Source organism: Bos indicus, chromosome 22, assembly GCF_029378745.1.
Source record: "Bos indicus isolate NIAB-ARS_2022 breed Sahiwal x Tharparkar chromosome 22, NIAB-ARS_B.indTharparkar_mat_pri_1.0, whole genome shotgun sequence".
Taxonomy (NCBI): domain Eukaryota; kingdom Metazoa; phylum Chordata; class Mammalia; order Artiodactyla; family Bovidae; genus Bos; species Bos indicus.
This window is the reverse complement of record NC_091781.1, coordinates 9,071,466-9,089,881: the sequence shown is the minus strand read 5'-3', so window position 1 is coordinate 9,089,881 and position 18,416 is coordinate 9,071,466. Positions and strand designations below refer to the sequence as shown.

Below are 18,416 nucleotides of genomic sequence, written 5' to 3'. Positions count from 1 at the left end.
TGGCCACCTGATGTGAAGAACTTACTCATTGGAAAAACCCTGATGCTGGGATAGATTGAGGGCAGGAGGAGAAGGGGGATGACAAAGGATGAAATGCTTGGATGGCATCACTGACTCGATGGACATGAGTTTGAGCAAGTTCCAAGAGCTGGTGATGGACAAGGAAGCCTGGTGTGCTGCAGTAGATGGGGTCACAAAGAACTGGACATGACTGAATGACTGTACTGAACTGAACTGATTGGCACTTAGCTGTTGCTGTATGCTGGCTGCTATGAATGATGTCACAGTAAACATGGGACTGCATGTATCTCTTTAATATTCTATTTTCATGTCTTTCCATTTCTCAGGATTGGATTTGCTGGATCACATGGTCGTTCAGTTTTTAATTTTTGGAGAAACCTCTATGTTGTTTTCCGTAAGGACTGAATGAATTTACATTTCCAGGAAGAGAGAGCAATTGCCTGAGGCTGTTCTTCAGGGGACAGGTTCCAGGAACAGGCAGCAACAGTCTCCCAAGACAACTCCTAGGCCCCTCACTGCTTCCCTGCATGGCACAGAGGAACAAACAAGCCAGGTGCGATGGCATGGCGTGCTCAGGTCGTTGCAGCCTTGGACCTGACAGACATTAGAAGTCTTTGGCCTCCCAGAAGTCGATAGACTTGCAGCCTAAGCACTAGCAGTTAACTCTCCCACTTGGGCTTCGGGTGGTCCTGCCTCTCTGCACTGCCACAGGCCAGAGCCTGGTCCTCCAATGCTGGGGGAGCGGCCAGGTCAAGCAGGTCGCTGCGCAGTCTCACTGGGGACGGCAGGAGGGGAGGCAGCCCCGGAAGCGGCGGACGCTTGGGAGGTGGCATGAGCCAAACTCCTTGCTGAGTGAGGCTCCCAGGTGTTTCTTCTTCCAGGATTCTAAAAACTAACAAAATCCTGTGAGTTTTGGCTTCCTCTGGAAGTGGGGTTTTGGGAGGAGCCTTTGTGCCTGATTCTGCCTCTCTCTGGGCCACCTGGATGCTCAGCATATCCAAGCCCATCCTCTTCCTGCCCTTCCTGTGATCTTATACTTACCGTCCCCCTCCATCGGCCCACAGACCTGAAGCCTCAAAATACATTCTGAAGGCTCCAGCCTGCAGGTTCCAGTTTCCTTCTGGCAAACCCCAGGTACTATCGCCAGTGGTCTAGAACACACTTAGTTAAATTCCAGGCCAGAGCTTCCCTGTTGGCTCGGTGGTAAAGAATCCTCCTGCCAATGCAGAAGACACTGGTTTGATCCCTGGTCCTGGAAAATCCCACATAACTCAGAGCAACTAAGCTGGTGAGTCACAATTATGGAGATTGTGCTCTAGAGCCTGGGAACTGCAACGATTGAGCCCACCGGTGGCAAATACTGAAGCCTGTATGCCCTGAAGCCATTTGCTCAGCAATAAGAGAAGCCACTGCAAAGAGAAGCCCATACACTGAAACTAGAGAGTAGCCCCCACTCAACGCAATTAGAGAAAAGGACCCCACAGCAACAAAGACCTATCACAGCCAAAAATAAGTAAAAACTAATTTAAAAAAAATTCCAGGCTACACACTTTTGGTTTGACTTTGATAACATGACCAGATAACAAAACTAATCTTTCTAATCCTTACTATCCTCATCTGTAAACTGGGCATAATAGTGTTGACCTCACTGTGGATATAAGAACTATGCAAAATAATACATGTAGAGTACAAAGTACAGGGCTTGCCACATTTTTACCAGGATGGCATTAATTTATAACATCTTACAGGGCTTTTTAGACCTCCAAACATGTGAGGAAAATGAATGCATTCCAAGTGCAGAGAATTCCCTGGCGGTCCACATGTTAGGACTCCCAAATTTTCACAGCCAGAGCTCAGATTCAATCCCTGGTGGGAGAACTAGGATTCCACCAGCCAGACAGTGCAGTCCAAAGGAAAACAAAGATGTAAGTAAAAATGTTTGCATATATTTAAATATGCATTTAATATGCACGCATACATATATAGATAGGTAATAAATATGTTTAAAAATATCTACAAAACACAACTGTGTAAAAAGAAACCATGATGATTAAGATGATTTTTCTCTATGATACTGCTTCAGGATTATTTTACAAACTTATCTATATTTGCGTATTTTCTGAAGAAAACATGAATGACTCCTTTTTGTAAAAGCAATGAACACATTCCTTTAAAAATGCTGTTCAAGATCCATTAATTTGATTTTAGGTCCTTTAATGGGGTGTGACCCACACTTTTCAAAATGCTGCTTTCTTTTGCCCTTCCATCTGTCACTAAATTTCTTCTCATATACTCCTCAACTCAGTAGATACTGAGCATTTGTGCCTCCAAGGACAGGGAACTGGCCACGTCCATGCCACTGAACTTCAATCAGGATTAATTATTAGTTCTTCCTTCTTATGTACCACACTGTTCTCTTCTACCTTTACTACCGGTGCTGACTCTACTTTCTGATCCTCAGGATAACAAAACTCATCTTTCTTCCACAGGCGAATCCTTCACTTTTTAAAATATGCTTACTATATTCCCCTAATTCTTCTCTTTTCCAAGCTAAATATGCCACACTCCAGTCGACTTGTTCCAAAAGCCTAGGCAGAACCTCTTATACTTGCAGGAAGCCCCAGTTAAAATGTTTACATTGTAATGGATTTAGAAGATGAAATAATCTGGGTGCTAATCATGACCCAAACCAAAATGACAATGAATAGACTGGTGTGTTTGGGGTGGAAGGAGGGCAAACAATATGACATATCAGTGTAAAATAAAGACATTTGGGCAAATGAAGTATTCTTTGAAATTCACAGTCAAGATTTACAATTTCCAAGCAAATGTGGAAATTATCCAAGAAATTATTTCCTGTTTATCTGCTCACTCACAGCAAATCTAATACATAGTTATATTATTTCACACTATTTAAAAATAGATTACTAGTTCTTATCAATTCCACTTATAATGCTAATTCTTACCAGCTTTTTTCTTTAAACTGGAATTTAAAATTCAGTTCTGTTCTTTTAATCAGTATTTTTCTTGCTTATCTTGGCCTCATTTAGCAAATCAATAAGTATAGTATGTCTAAAGAAGACTCTGTAAGGTAACTAAATTTTTATTTACACCGTTGTTTTTTTTTTTTTTTTTTTTTTGCTGCAATTAGTTTTGTTTGGTTTTGTGCTATACTTTCCAGATTCTGTGTCACATCCATTTTCTTGGGTACCAATTAAGCAGAAAGGGCAATACAAAAGTGATCTGGGAATACTAAATTCAGGGCACTTAATAGCTTTTATTGCAGATATTATTCATGCATGTAAACTTAATATAAAATATGTCTGTTTCCATATTCTGGGGGCAGGGTGGGTAAGGTTAGGAGCTAGGATAGAGAATTTACGTAACATCGTTAAGAAAAGAATGGAAAAGCTAGAATTCTCACGGTACTTAAATGTAGTTGTTGACCCAAATACCACTCCTCCCCAAAATGTTGTTTCCTTCACGTAAAATCTCAAGGCAAATACCTTGCCAAAGTCACACACACTTCAAATCCTTTGGTATCAAGTCTAGGTCATTCAACTTGAATGACTTCCATTAGGTGCATCTGCCCATCTCCTCCCTAGGGGGTGCACTTCTTTAGAATGGCAGCTCATGCTTCTTTATTCCCCTCATAGGACCTGCCAAAGTGTGTCTCACATACCGTGTGAATTCCTTAATATCAAGGACTGTTAGATCTTTTCACTTCTCTGATCTCAGAGTCAAGAGTAATATTCTCTTTTGGATAGATATGTATGGTGATAGATGGGTGAATCGATGCACATAAACACATTCACAACCTGCCTCCTGGCTGTGAAACTCATTTTCTTATCAAGGCTTTAAAACAGTGAAAGGCACCAAGGCTCTGCCTGTCCCGGTGCATCTGGGAACCCAGTGCTGACATTGCCTTGGTGCCAGGCAAGATCACGGAACGTCTCTGCATATCAGCTTCTTTCAGAGAAAGATGAGGCTGAAAGCTGTGTGCTCTTCCACTACAGGACTATTGGAAAAACTAGTGGTGGTATAGCCATTAAAAGAAACTTTGAAAATGGACCTTGAAGGTAGAGAAAAATGCAGTCATGTAAGAGGAGAGAAAGAATATCAATTAAACAGAAATTCGGGGGATGAAGGGGAAGAAGAAAGACAGAAAACTGTGAGAGAAAGCAGACAGCATTGAAGAAGAGAAAGCATTTCGCACACTCCCCCCCGGGGTTTCTTGGATGACCTGACTCACAGGTACATGAGTGCATGAACAGCATGGGGAGATGACAACAAAATCTGGCTGCATTGGATATGCCTGCGTTTAAAACCTGCCCCAAATTCTACTTCATCCACTGTGGTGACCTGAATGAGAAGAAAAACCAAAAGGGAGGAGATATATGTGTATGTATGGTTGAGTCATTTAGCTGCACGGCAGAAACTAACCATCGTAAAGCAACTAATTCTCCAATAAAAGTTAATTAAAAACAAACAAACAAAGAAGCCTACCCCAACACTCACTGGCTATGACTTTGGGCAAAACATGCAAGCCCTCTGAGACAACTGAGGCTTTAATTCTTGACTTTTGATTACTTATTTTCCCAGGCTACTGGAGATGAACTCAACTCATATATGAGAAAGGATTTTACACACTATAAGGTAAAGTGCTGGAGTAAGTTGATATACCTGACATTATGTCAATGTCAACTACAGTTTCTAGTAGGTATCAGTTTATCAAGGTCCCCATTGTCCATCATACCCACAGATGGTGTCTGATTGTCTCAAAATAAGGTTTTTCTGTCTCTCACACACACACACACACACACACACAAAAGGCTCTAACAGTCCACTCCCCATCACAATCAAGTCAAGTGCCTGCTTCTAGCTTTCTTCCCCATCTTTGCACAAATCCCACTGCTCATTCATCTTCTTTGGGTAGTGGCCAGTTTTCTACCTCTGTTCTGTAGAGAAAGTCTGGGGAGGTAAGGGAGAGATTCAGTGAAATACACAAGGTCATCCTGCAAGTCACAGTTAGCAGAAAATACTAATCTGAGAGGTTGCTGCACAAGCTTGAAAGTTGGAGCTGAATGTGAAAGAAAGTTCCCAAGCATGGCCATTCATTTTAGCCTTGGGATTTTCCTTTTCCAAAATAGGATAGACATGTATTTCTTCCTGGGTTATTTTCTTACATCGCCTTTGGTGATTCATTTGGCACGTCATTCCATAGCCTTCTGTTTACCTAAATATGATACTTACAAACTTTTATTGAAACTTGCACTCAGTATCATTTAATTTTAAGTAAACAATACTGTTATCATTGGAAGTCTACTAATAGGTGCTTGTCAACTTATAAGGCAAATGCCCTATTATTAAAATCAATAAGAAACAGATGTAAAACTATCACTTCTATTTTTCTTATACCACAAATGTCTTTTGTTTTTTGCTACAGTTTGTTTTAGAAATGCCTTGATAAGAAATGAAAAGGTAGCCACATTTCAAATTTTCATGCATTGTGATATTATTAGTCTTTATAGTGAGCTAGGTACTACTATATCTATTTTTTCTTTAATCAAAGATCAATCTGATGTTCAAAGGGAATAGTAGCTTTCCCCCAAAGATACAGCCAATCAAATTATTCATCTGGTACTTAAGATCCATCAGATGCCAAAATAGATTTTCCCTCCATTCAGAAATAAGTATCTTTTTTACTGGATTAGCCAGCACTCTTTGGGTTGGAATACACAGAGCCAAATTTAGCTGGAATAAGTAAATACTGGGAATTATTGAAAAGATACTGTGAATTTTTTTTTTTTATAACCATAAGCAGTCAGTGCGGGGTAGGGAGGTCTCATTCCTTCTCTCTCTCATCTCTTCTCTTCTCTGCAGGCCCATTTACATAGATTGGAATTGTTTCTTACAAATGGTAAGAAAAATTAAAAAAACAACTTATTAATCTCATGCCTCAGGCTTTATCACTATAGAAGAATAGCATCCCTAGCTCCAGTCCAAATCTGAGAAATAAAACATTCTGGGGAAGATTTCTGACCACACTTGAATTTTTTTATTTTGGCTGGGTCAGGCAGTCTTAGTTGCAGCAGGTAAGATTTTTTTTTTTTTTAAGCTGTGGCAGGAGGGTCCTGGTTTCCTGACCAGAGATCTAACCGGTACCACCTGTATTAGGAGCTCAGAATCTTAAGCACTGGGCCACCAGGGAAGTCCATGACCCTATTTGATCCTGTACCCTCTTTTGTACCAATCAACAGTGGTGAATTAGATGGGTGTAACTATTGTGGGAGAGGCAAGAGTAAATCCAAAGAAAGAATGTGTGGGAGGGACACAGAGAATGAGAGGAATTAAAGATCAGATAGTAGACACACAATGGGCTTCCCTGGTGGCTTAATGGTAAAGAATCCATCTGCAATGCAGGAGACCTGGGTTCAATCCCTGGGTTGGGAAGATACCCTAGAGAAGGGAATGGCTACCTACTTCAGTATTCTGGCCTGGAGAATTCCATGGACTGTATAGCCCATGGGGTCACAAAGAGTCGAACATGACTGAGTGACTTCCACTTCACTTTAGTAGACACACACCACAACCACTTCTAAGTCTAATTCATGGTCAAAGGATCTTGCTCATTGAAAACATTTCTTTTTAAGTTTCAAGTTATCTACATACCAAGACAAGTATACATTTTGAACTAATGAAACTTAAATATTGATGATTTTTTTCTTTTAAAACTTGAGTCTTGAGTATACGGAGATTTTTGTGAAGAGGAATTGAAATACCTATCTCAGTCAAGTAACAAAAAGCATCATTTATGTCTGAATGTTTTTAAGGTTTCCCCAAAATTTTAGTTTATTTTGTTATTAACTGCATCATCAAACAACTATTCATGAGTGGTCAGCTTGTCTGCAGTTGATTCTTAAATTTTTCTGCATTAAAACAACATCTTAGTATACACATGTTCGATATTGTCTATGTTGATGTCAACACAACAGCCATGGGTGTTTTAAAGTCCCAGTTTAACCTCCTACATTTTCGTACAAGTGTCAATCTGAGCTAAAAGGATATCATTGTAGTAACAGCGCTATTATTTCTGGTATCCAGGAGTGAAGGTATAATTATAATTGTTAACAATCTGGAGTGCTTTTAAGAGCTCAGCTAGGAAAGCCAGCCACTCTAGAGTGTTCAGTCTTTCTGTAATCTATTTTTAAATTACTCTCTAAATATAAGCAAAGGAGGAAAAAATACCTGCAGTGTCTGTGTTGTTCCAAGGGGCCAGATACCCTACCCATGGAGAGAAGTGCCTGGTGCAGACAGCTTCTCCACAAGTGAGCTTTGTCAAAGTTCACCCCATTCAGTCTGAGAAATGATAATTAATGGATTCTGTCCCATTGTCCTGTCGGAAGGCCTAGGGGCCTACTTGAAACAGGCATTCTTCATAGAAGAAGTCTGTTTACTGAACCTTGATAATAGTCCAGCATTTTCAAAAGGAAATTCAAAAGAGAAAAGAAAATTCTGTTGAATGGAGGAAAGATGAAACTATTGACAATGTGAAAGTGTAAGCATCAGAAAAGACCTCAATACTGGAAGTTATTCACAGATTTAAAAAAATACTTTTATACAAGATAAGAAAAATAGTGATGCCTCAGGCCTTCTGCCAGAAGAGTCCTGAGTGGATGTATCTTTTTTTTCCATAGGGAACTTTTGTGAGAATGTGAACTTTATGAATTTGACACTTCTGAATTATATTCACTGTCATTTGAAAAAGAATGGGTTCCAGCTAATTTTGGAGCATACAGAGAATGCTTTGCTAACACCATTCATCAGAAGGGGACTTTATCCCTTAAAATCTCAGAATGGATTGACCATTTCCTTAATAAAGACTTTCAAATTTTTACTAAATTAAAAATTATAATTTGCACCAAATACCACCTCCTATTTTTTGAAGAATTTGCTAGATAAATTATGAAAGTATACATGCAAAGTAAATACAGTTCCTTCTAATTTGATTATAATGGTTTTGCATATCCCCTTCCTGGATCACTGCCTTGTCAGGGCATAGGGGTTTGTGTAACTCAGTGAAGCTATGGGCCATGCCATGCAGAGCCTCCCAAGATAGATGGGTCACAGTGGAGAGTTCTGACAAAATGTGGTCCACTGGAGGAGGAAATGGCAAACCACTCCAATATTCTGGCTAAGAGAACCCCATGAACTGTATAAAAAGCGCAGATATTTTAAAATGACCACTTGGGCAGATAATAACTGTAGTTATGACCTACAGAGAGGGCAGCATTCTTGGAGCCAGTCTTTAAAAGGCAAAACTCTTATCTATTCACTAAAGTGGGACTTTAATTAGAAAACCACTTGGTGGGACTTCCCTGGCCATCCAGTGGTTAAGACACCACGCTTCCCCTGCAAGGGGCACGGATTCAATTCCTGGTCAGGGAACTAAGATACTGCATGCTGCACAGTGACACCAGAAAATAGAGAAAAACAACAATAACAGCACGAAAACCAAAACCCAAACAAACAAAACAACCAACCATGTGGTTAGCCTGATGGTAGCGGCTGAATATTCTTGAAAACTACATTTATTTTTAAAATAACTTATATAGCTCTGACTTACTTAGTTAAAAGGTATTTAACCTCTTTCTCTCTTAGCTCTAATGCATTGTTTCCCCAATGCTTTGTTTTTTTTATCCATGGACGCTAGCATCTTAGGAGATTTTCCATAAATGTATCACGGTGTAGAAGAAAAACAGTCCCCAAATGAAATACAAATGGTGAGCAATCCCATGTCACACTATTCTTTTAGAGATTCACACTGCACTGAGGGCTAAAGAAGCTCTGATAAGTCCTTCACTTAAAGGCTAATCAGGGGACCTCCTTGGTGGTCCATTGGCTAAGACTCCAACTCCCAATGCAAGGGGCCCAGGTTCAATCCCTGGTCAGGGAACTAGATCCCATGTAATGCAAGTAAGTCCTGGTGCAGCCAAATAAATAATGGCTAGTCAATTTTATTTAATCACAAAACTATATCCCATACCCCTTCACTATTTTCTAGCAGCACTTTACCTCGTATCTAGTTCCACCTGGATGGTGGCAGCAACCCCAACACTGATTTCCCCACTTCTGTCCAGGCCCCCTGCTATCACACGGCCAATAGTGCCATTTAAAAATACAAATTGAATCTATAAAGCCATCCAGTGGTTCTATTGCTTGTATTTCAGATAAAACTATATATTTACTAGCACTTCAAGAACCTACCTCAGTTGGGCTGCATGACCAGAGTATCTCACCTGTTGGGTCCATATCAGACTGGGAATTTGCGTTTCTGGGAAGCTCCCTGGTGATTCTGATGACACGGGCCCACACTTTGAGAACTACTTTCCCAAATGATCAGGTCCCTCTTCACATCTCTGACCTGGCTCCCTGAACTCTACCCCCTGTCATTAGACTCCAGCCATTGTGACCTTTCAGCAACATTTCCTCCTGAAATCTCTTGCCTCCTGAAATCTCAGCATGGCTTGTCCCTGTCTTCAGATTGTAAGAAGAATATCAGATCTTCAGACACACATTTCCTGACTCCTCTTTCTAAATGCTCTTTCCTATCAGAGCCAGGGGCAGTTGATCTTTTCATATCATCCTGTTTTATGAAGTTTATAGAATTTGTAACCCTCGCTGATGTTCTATATTCTTGTCAATCTCACTACAATATAATTCCTGTGACAGCAGGGACTTTGTCTCTCTGCTATGCCTTTAAGGCTTAACTTGGACATAGAGCTTTATTTTCAAAGTACATTTATTAGCAGATTACAGGAGACACGTCCTTTAGAAAAGAGTTTGGGAATTGTTGACTATCTTTGTTGGGAAAATAGTGCTTCAACTTAAGATAGGTAACTGTAAATGTAGGGTATAATCCAAAAAAATCACCATCATCCACTATAGAATTCAGAGGTCCCCAAGACCACCCTCACATTAGATGGTTTGCTATGGACTGCAAGGAGATCCAACCAATCCATTCTAAAGGAGATCAGCCCTGGGTGTTCTTTGTAAGGACTGATGCTAAAGCTGAAACTCCAATACTTTGGCCACCCCATGCGAAGAGTTGACTCATTGGAAAAGACTCTGATGCTGGGAGGGATTGGGGACAGGAGGAGAAGGGGACAACAGAGGATGAAATGGCTGTATGGCATCACTGACTTGATGGATATGAGTCTGAGTGAACTCCGGGAGTTGGTGATGGACAGGGAGGCCTGGTGTGCTGCAATTCATGGGGTCGCAAAGAGTCAGACACGACTGAGTGACTGAACTGAACTGAAGGACTTGAAAAACACATTGAAAGCTGATATACTGACAGTTATGTTTTGCCTCATTGAAAGGATATAGATTAAAACCAGTCAAGAGGGGAATTCCCTGGCAGTCCAGTGGTGGGGACTCTGTGCTTCCACTGCAGGGGCACAGGTTTGATTCCTGGTCAGGGAACTAAGATCCCTCAAGCCCCACAGTACTGCAAAAAAAAAAAAAAAAATCAGCCAGGAGGAAAAGTGCCTAGGACAGAGTCCAGGGACATTCCAAATATGGATCTTCCAATCCTCCAGTTATTCCAGTTATCCCTTTTCCATGAGTTACAGACAGCAATGATTCCTCCCAATGAAGATACGGATCAGCATACATGGGGCATTGTTGACCAGGGAGTTCACTCTCATCTTGACATTCAGAATTTTTACTGGAGCTTGACCATGTAAACTCGGTTAACCTTCTATGTGGCTAAGTCTCCAACTCTTCCAGAAGTAGAGCAGATTCCACCATAAACAGTTGGCTGCCAGTGGCCCAAGCCCCCTTTTATCAGGTAGGACATTGCACAAATCTAAACATGACTTCCCAGGAGCCAAGGACAAAAACCAGAAATGGGGGGAAATAAGGTTAATTCTTTATTACACAGGTGCTCAACAAACTGAGTGATAATGTATTTGTCTTTTCACCATACAGAAACCCCTTTAAGAAAATTGACTACCAACTAGCTCCTTATCTGCTCATCTGTTTATTCATCTATTTATTCATTTACTTCATGCTAAACTTATTATGTGCTAAATTAATATCCTTTTCCTCAATGAATTAAGAGTCTTCTATAAAGGAAATATGAGATTTTTAAAGCTGTACAGGGACTGAGCAACAAACCAGGACAGGGGTGAAAAGAGGTAGCCAAAGCATTGTGCAACTATATCTTCCAAATGGTGTAGAATTTGAGATCTTAGTTTATTATCCATGAAACAAAGCAAGGGAACTATGTAGTTGATATTGCAATAGTGTCTACCACCTCTAATTCATGCACACCTCCCTGTGACCACCCTCTTTTAATTTATTATTTTGTATTTTTAATGCTGTTGGGCTGTACCCTGCAGGCCTACAAGCCCTGGATTTTCCCAGCTTCAAGCCAGAAGAAAGAGCCTGGAGTCAGCAACAGAGACCTCAGTGGTTTAATGGAAGGGGAATCTTATATGTCTGAAGCAAGGTGCTGGAGCAACACCCCACAGTGTGGAGAAAAGAGCAGGACAGGGTGACAGTCTCTCTGGGGCTGGGGAAGGTCACCAGTTATAAGGGGAATTATTAACACTTCAGGTTGCCTCACTGGTTACCAGGGAAACCAACAGAGGAGCACGCCCCCGTCATCTCCCTCTTGATAAAAACAATCACTTAGCTGGGGTGTAAGAGGGTCAGTCAGGTGGGGAGGGAGGGGTAAAGAGGGTGTTTGTCAGGCAGCGGGTTTACAGAGAGCAAGAGAACAGCCACCTGGAGGGGCCTGACCATACCAATGGCTTCTATCCCTGTACCCATCTATCTACCCGTCCATCCATCCATCCATCCATATCTATCTACAGGAAAGTACATGAAATCATAACTGTAATGCTTGATAAATTATCAAAAAATGAACACAGCAGTAAACCATCACCTCAAACAAGAACAAGAACATGACTGGTACTCCAGAAGCCTCCTCCATATTCCTTCTAATTTCTACCATGTTCCTCCTGTCTCCCATCAGTACCCCATAAATGAGTTTTGCCTGTTCTTGAACAGCCAAACAATGGAAATAGAGCAAATATATTATTTTGTTTGTAGATTCATTTGCTTAATATTACAGTGAACACGTCTATCCATGCTATTGTATTTGACTGGCCCATTCCTTCTCGTTGGTGTATAGTATTCTATAGAATGAATGCATGTCATTGTATTACTTTGCTGCTATCAGTATTCTTTCATAGATATTTTGATGCATACACAGAACATAAAATTTCCTAGGGATAGATGAGGATGTGGAGACACTGACTCACAGGGTTTGATTGCGTCCAAATTTAATAGATATCACCAAAACATTTGATAAAGTAGGTGGACATATTTTTTAATCCTGCTAGTAGTACATAAGGGTTCTGATGTTCCATTTCCTCATAAATTCTTGGTGTTGTCAATGTTTTTCATTTTAGACTTTCTGCTAGATATGTGATAGTATCTTCTCGTTTTTATTTAAAGTCTTCCTCTTAAAAATTAAAATTGAGCACCTTTTTTCTATTTTTGACTATCTGAATAATCCTTTTGGTTTTTTTAAGGTGTTTATTAAAACCTTCTTGTGATATTTTATATCGGTTTGCTGGTCTTTTGTTACAGAATTTTAGGAATCCTTTCTGTATTTAGAATTCTACTTGGTAGTATATCTGCAGATATTACCTTTGAAGGATCACACTGGCTACACTGAAGCAGGATAAAATGAAGGCAGGGGACCCAGTTATGGTGCAGACGCTTCCAAACTTCTCACTCTAGGAGTATTTTATCCCTTGGTTCACAAACCTATATATGAGTTTTTAGAGAAGCTTTATTTATAATTGCCAAAAATTGGAAGTAGCCAAGATGTCTTTTATAGCTGAATCAATAAACAAACAGTGAAACACCAATACAATGGATATTATTTGGCAATAATAAGAAACTCAGTACCAAGCCATGAAAAGACACAGAAGAAACATCAGTGTAATGCTAGGTAATGTGTAATGCTAGGTGAGTGAATAGGTTTAAGTGAGTACATGAATCAAAGGTCTGAAACACGAATTTCAGCTCTGAAAATTCTACATACTGTATGATTCCAACTAAATGACATTTCTGGAAAAGGTAAATATATGAGACTATTAAAAGGGCTCCCCAGATGGTGCTGGTGGTAAAGAACCTGCCTGCCAATTCAGGAGACATAAGAGACACAGGTTCAATCCCTGCGTTGGGAAGATTCCAACTAAATGACATTCTGGAAAAGGTAAAAATATGAGACAATTAAAAAATAAGTGCTTATTAAGACTTGAGGTGGGAACGGGGGAAATGAATAGGTGGGAACACGGGCAATTTTTAGGTGAGTGACACTATTCTGTATGAGACTGCCAAGTTATAAGTAATTTATCATTACTTACGAGTATGAGATCTTATTTTAATTTTTTTGTAAGAGGGTTTAACCTCCCCCCTCCACCCATATGGGCTCTTCTGCCTATACCTAATGGTAACAAGCTGGTGTAAGCCCGTTTATTAGTTTTTCCAAACTTATATCATCATATGCCAATGTGCATAGGGCCTTCCTCATTGTTAAGTTAGGATCGTATTTCTCATATGTATACAACTCTACAACTAGTTTGGAACCGTGCCATAATTAATTCTGCCATTTCTCCAGAAACAAAAAACCACACTAGACATAGTTTTTATCTCTCTACATGTAATAAACATATTCCTTATATATTATTATGCTGCACAGTTCTTTTCTTCTATTTTTTGCTGTACCATTTAGCATACAGGATCTTACTCTTTTGGATAGTTATAAATTGGAATCAAGATTGCTTCAGGCACCAATGCAAATTTCTTTGTTTCTTCTATTTTTGCCCATGAGGCATGGCATGCGGGATCTTAGTTCTCGATCGGGGATGGAACCCATGCCCACTGCAGTGGAAGTTAATGTCCTAACTACCGGACCACCAGGGAAGTTACAGCAACATGATTGTTACTTCATGCACCAATGAAGACATTATGTAAAAGCAGTATAGCCTTCCTGGTTCCCACTATCCTTAACTCTAATATGGAAGATATTAATAACATCAAGTATTTTTCTCTTAAGATAATCCATCCATGTTCATTATGTTCAACCTGCATTGAACATAACACATTATGTATTGTTTTCCAATTGCATGCCCAAACATATAATACTTCAACTTTTATAAAGTGTCGCACGTCATAGAAGATGACGAAAATCTCCTCTAATTTTGTTCTTTATGTTTATCATAACCTGATGCCAAATCAATATACTGGAGTACAAAAACCCAAATGTATAAGCAAGACACTGGTATAAACAGAATTAAAAATCTAAATAGACTGCGAATCAATAAATCTATAAGTGTATTAAAAGATTACCACACCAAGCAGGCTTTATTCTAGGAAGGCAGAGGTAGTTTAATTTCAGCAAGTATTAAGCTATTCTAATACTTTGAGAGTTTCAAGATTAAAGGATGCGATTCAATCAGATGCCAAAAGCAGTAAAACATTCAACGTTTGTAGATAAAATTTATTACATTAGCTAAAAATAGAAGCAAATTATATATCTTAATACTACAAAGATTTTCTACTAGAAACCTAGTGAAATAAAATTTTATAATATTTTATTTATTCTGACCAAAATCAAATGAAGAGGGAGAAAGGAAAGACCTACCACAAATATATTTTTTAAACATGGCAATGGATATATTTTTTAAACATGGCAATGGAGTGTGTAATAAATAGTGAAAGTCGCTCAGTCATGTCCGACTCTTTGGGACTCCTTGGACTATAGTCCATGGAATTCTCCAGCCCAGAATACTGGACTGGGTAGCCTTTCCCTTCTCCAGGGGATCTTCCCAACCCAGGGATTGAACCCAGGTCTCCCGTATTGTAGGTGGATTCTTTACCATCTGAGCCACAAGGGAAGCCTAAGAATACTGGAGTGAGTAGCCTATCCCTTGTCCGGCGGATCTTCCAGACCCAGAATTGAACTGTGGTCTCCCGCACTGCAGGTGGATTCTTTACCAACGGAGCTATGCCCAGTGTAATAAATAGATGACAAGATAAATAGTGTACGGGCTTACTCGGTGGCCCAGTGTTTAAGAATCTGCCTTGCAATGCTGTGGACACAGGTTCGGTCCCTGGTCTAGGAAGAGCCCATGCTGGGGAGCAACTAAGGCTGTGAGCCACAGCTACTGAAGCTAGTGTGCCTAGAGCCTGTGCTCTGCTACAAGAGAAGCCATCACAATGAGAAAGCAATGCAATGAGCAGCCTGCACACTGCAACTAGAGAGCAGCCCCCATTTGGCGCAACTAGAGAAAGCCTGTGTGCAGAAATGAAGACGTCGCACAGCTAAAAATACATACATACATACATAAATCATGAAAAGATAAATAGTATATGAACAGTGGAGCAGAAAAAGGCACTCTATCACTTATTTCAATTAACATATGTTCTACATTGAAAAAAACAAAAGTTCAAGGAAGTAAGTGAAAACAAAACATCATCGTAAAGTCCTTTCTAGGACAACAGCCATACTGGAAAAAGCAACCGGACAAATGAGCCATTTGCAGTAAAACTAAAAACTTGACCAAATCAGAAAAGCCTTAGCTATAAATGTAAAGGGTCTATCATAAAAACTAGGATACTTCAGTGAAGGACACAAGGAAAGAGCTAAATGAAAGGAAAATCAAATGTTATGCAGTAAAAATGTGATCTAGGAAATAATCTAGGAAATAAAAAATAGCCCTTATTATGATAAAATTATGAGAGACAGGGTAGTCCTTTCAGATTTTAAACATACTATGATGGCATAATAATTCAGCTAATCTACTATTAGTGAAAAAATAGATCAATAGAACAGAATAGAGTTCAGAATTAGATCCATTAGTTTGTAGAGATTTCACTTCTGATGTAAGTGAAATCTCAAATTTTTGTTGGAAATATGCGAAAGTCAATAAGTATTGCTGACACAAAGTTACAGTACTTGTTCAAAGGCAAAAAAAGATAGAGCAATAGGGATAGAGAAAGGGGGAGAGAGAAAAAGAGGGAGAGAAAGTCAGAGAGGGAGGAAGGGATATGAAGGGTCTGGTGCCAAGAAAAGTAACACCATAAGAATAAATATGGCAGTATTAAAATATTTTGTGCACATGTAACTTGATGATAGAAAAGTATTTCAAGATGCAACATCTAAAAGTCAAAAAGTAAAATGGTGACAGAAGAGACTCCACACACACCACATGAACTGCAGAAATTACCATAAGACTTTGCCACGTGACAGATGTGCAGACATGTTTGTAATGTGGACACAAAATAAAAATCCATATTTATAACCAACTAAAAGATCTCTTTTGGGAATTAAAAAGGGACATATAACATATATCAAATCAGATCAGATCAGTCGCTCAGTCGTGTCCGACTCTTTGCAACCCCATGAATCGCAGCACGCCAGGCCTCCCTGTCCATCACCAACTCCCAGAGTTCACTGAGACTCACGTCCATCGAGTCAGCGATGCCATCCAGCCATCTCATCCTCTGTCGTCCCTTTCTCCTCTTGCCCCCAATCCCTCCCAGCATCAGAGTCTTTTCCAATGAGTCAACTCTTCGCATGAGGTGGCCAAAGTATTGGAGTTTCAGCTTTAGCATCATTCCTTCCAAAGAAATCCCAGGGCTGATCTCCTTCAGAATGGAGGGACTTCCCTGGCTGCGGTTAGGACCCTGCACTTCCACTGTAGGGGCAGGGTTCAATGCCTGGTTGGGAACTAACATCTCACAAGTTGACAAAAGGGTAAAGGGAAACAGGATACCTTAAAAGCCAAAATAATTTTTAAAAAATCATTAACTTATTAAAAAATCATTACCCTATTAACACAAACCACTTCTTACCCCCATCTTTCACTTTTCACAAAGGCTTTCCTTCCCAATTTTATTTTTATTATTAATTCTCATCCAAAATACCATTCTACTTCTTTCCCTATGAAATGATTATGTTGACAGTAATATATTATACATTATCTTCAGAACTTCTCTTTATCTTTCAATACATGCAGGAGAGAGAGATAGAGATAGAGAGAGAGAGAGAGAGATTTCTATAGGTGGATCTATCTATCCATCCATCCATCAACACATTTTCACTGCCTTTGTCAGTTATCTATGCTAAAGTTAAGGTCCCCTGTTTAGGAATAAATGGGATCAGGAAAGAGAAGCCTGGCAAGCTACAGTCTACAGAGATGCAAAGAGTTGGACATGACTGAGCCACTAACACTTTCACCTTGCCCAGATGGCTCAGTCAGCAGAGCATCAGACTTTTAATCTGAAGGTCCAAGGTTCAAGTCCCTGTTTGAGCCGTCTACCATTGTGGTTTACCCTGATAAAGAATCTGCCTGCAATGCAGAAGACCCGAGTTCAATCTTTGGGTCAAGAAGATCCCCTGGTGAAGGGAATGGCTACCCACTCCAGTATTCTTACCTGGAGAATTCCATGGACAAAGGAGTCTGGTGGGCTACAGTCCATGGGGGTCACAAAAAGTCAGACACAACTGAGTGACTTTTACTTTCACTGATATTTAGGATGGAAACATTTCAACAGATATGGATGAAACTGAGAACGTTGACCTGCAAAACGTCCTTTCTCAGCAAAAGCCGCTCCTTTCTGTCATAGGAGGAATCCAGCCACATGAAGACATTCAGTGACCTTTTCCAGGGCCAAGTTCTTCACAAGAAGATACTGATTCACCTCTAAGCTAACATGTACTACTCTCCATGGTCTCTTGACATATATGTCATATAAGGTGACTTAAATTCCTGCTGAACCAGGGAGACACTTAACATTCGAGTCCAGGGGAATGTGGAGAATACTGGTGGAAATGAGATTCTGAGGGTTTTAGACAAAAGAGTTCAAAATATACAGGGTGGATTTAAAAGTTTCTTAGTTGGTATATTGAAGCTTGAGTTCGGTAGTGTACTAAATTCAACAAGATTGAAATTCCACAACTTCTCTGGCATGCCATAGGGAAAGAATCTTAAAGATGGAAGGATATGGGAATGTTGAAATAGACTCTACACCTCAGGGGAGCTCAGATGAAACTTTTCACTAAATCAATAATAAAAAAAAAAATACTTTGATGAAGAGGCATCAGCATCCTTAAAAACCTCTATTATTGATTATCTACCATAGTCTCTTTACTTTGAAGATACAGGGAGGATTTGGGCTTCAATTTCAACGTTATGAATTTGGGCTTTCTATTTTAGTGAGAAAACTATGACCCTGGAGTGGCAGATGCCACATGGTGGCACTTAATCATCCCTAACTAGGTGGGTGCAATTATGGCAACAATCCAC

At 39.8% G+C, this 18,416-nt stretch overlaps 1 non-coding gene across 1 annotated transcript; it reads left to right on the top strand.

The window, feature by feature from the left end:
* The first annotated feature begins 17,350 nt into the window (after positions 1-17,350).
* Positions 17,351-17,423, top strand: TRNAK-UUU (transfer RNA lysine (anticodon UUU)). Its single transcript has one exon. It is a non-coding gene; the product is annotated as a tRNA-Lys (tRNA).
* Positions 17,424-18,416: the final 993 nt, after the last annotated feature.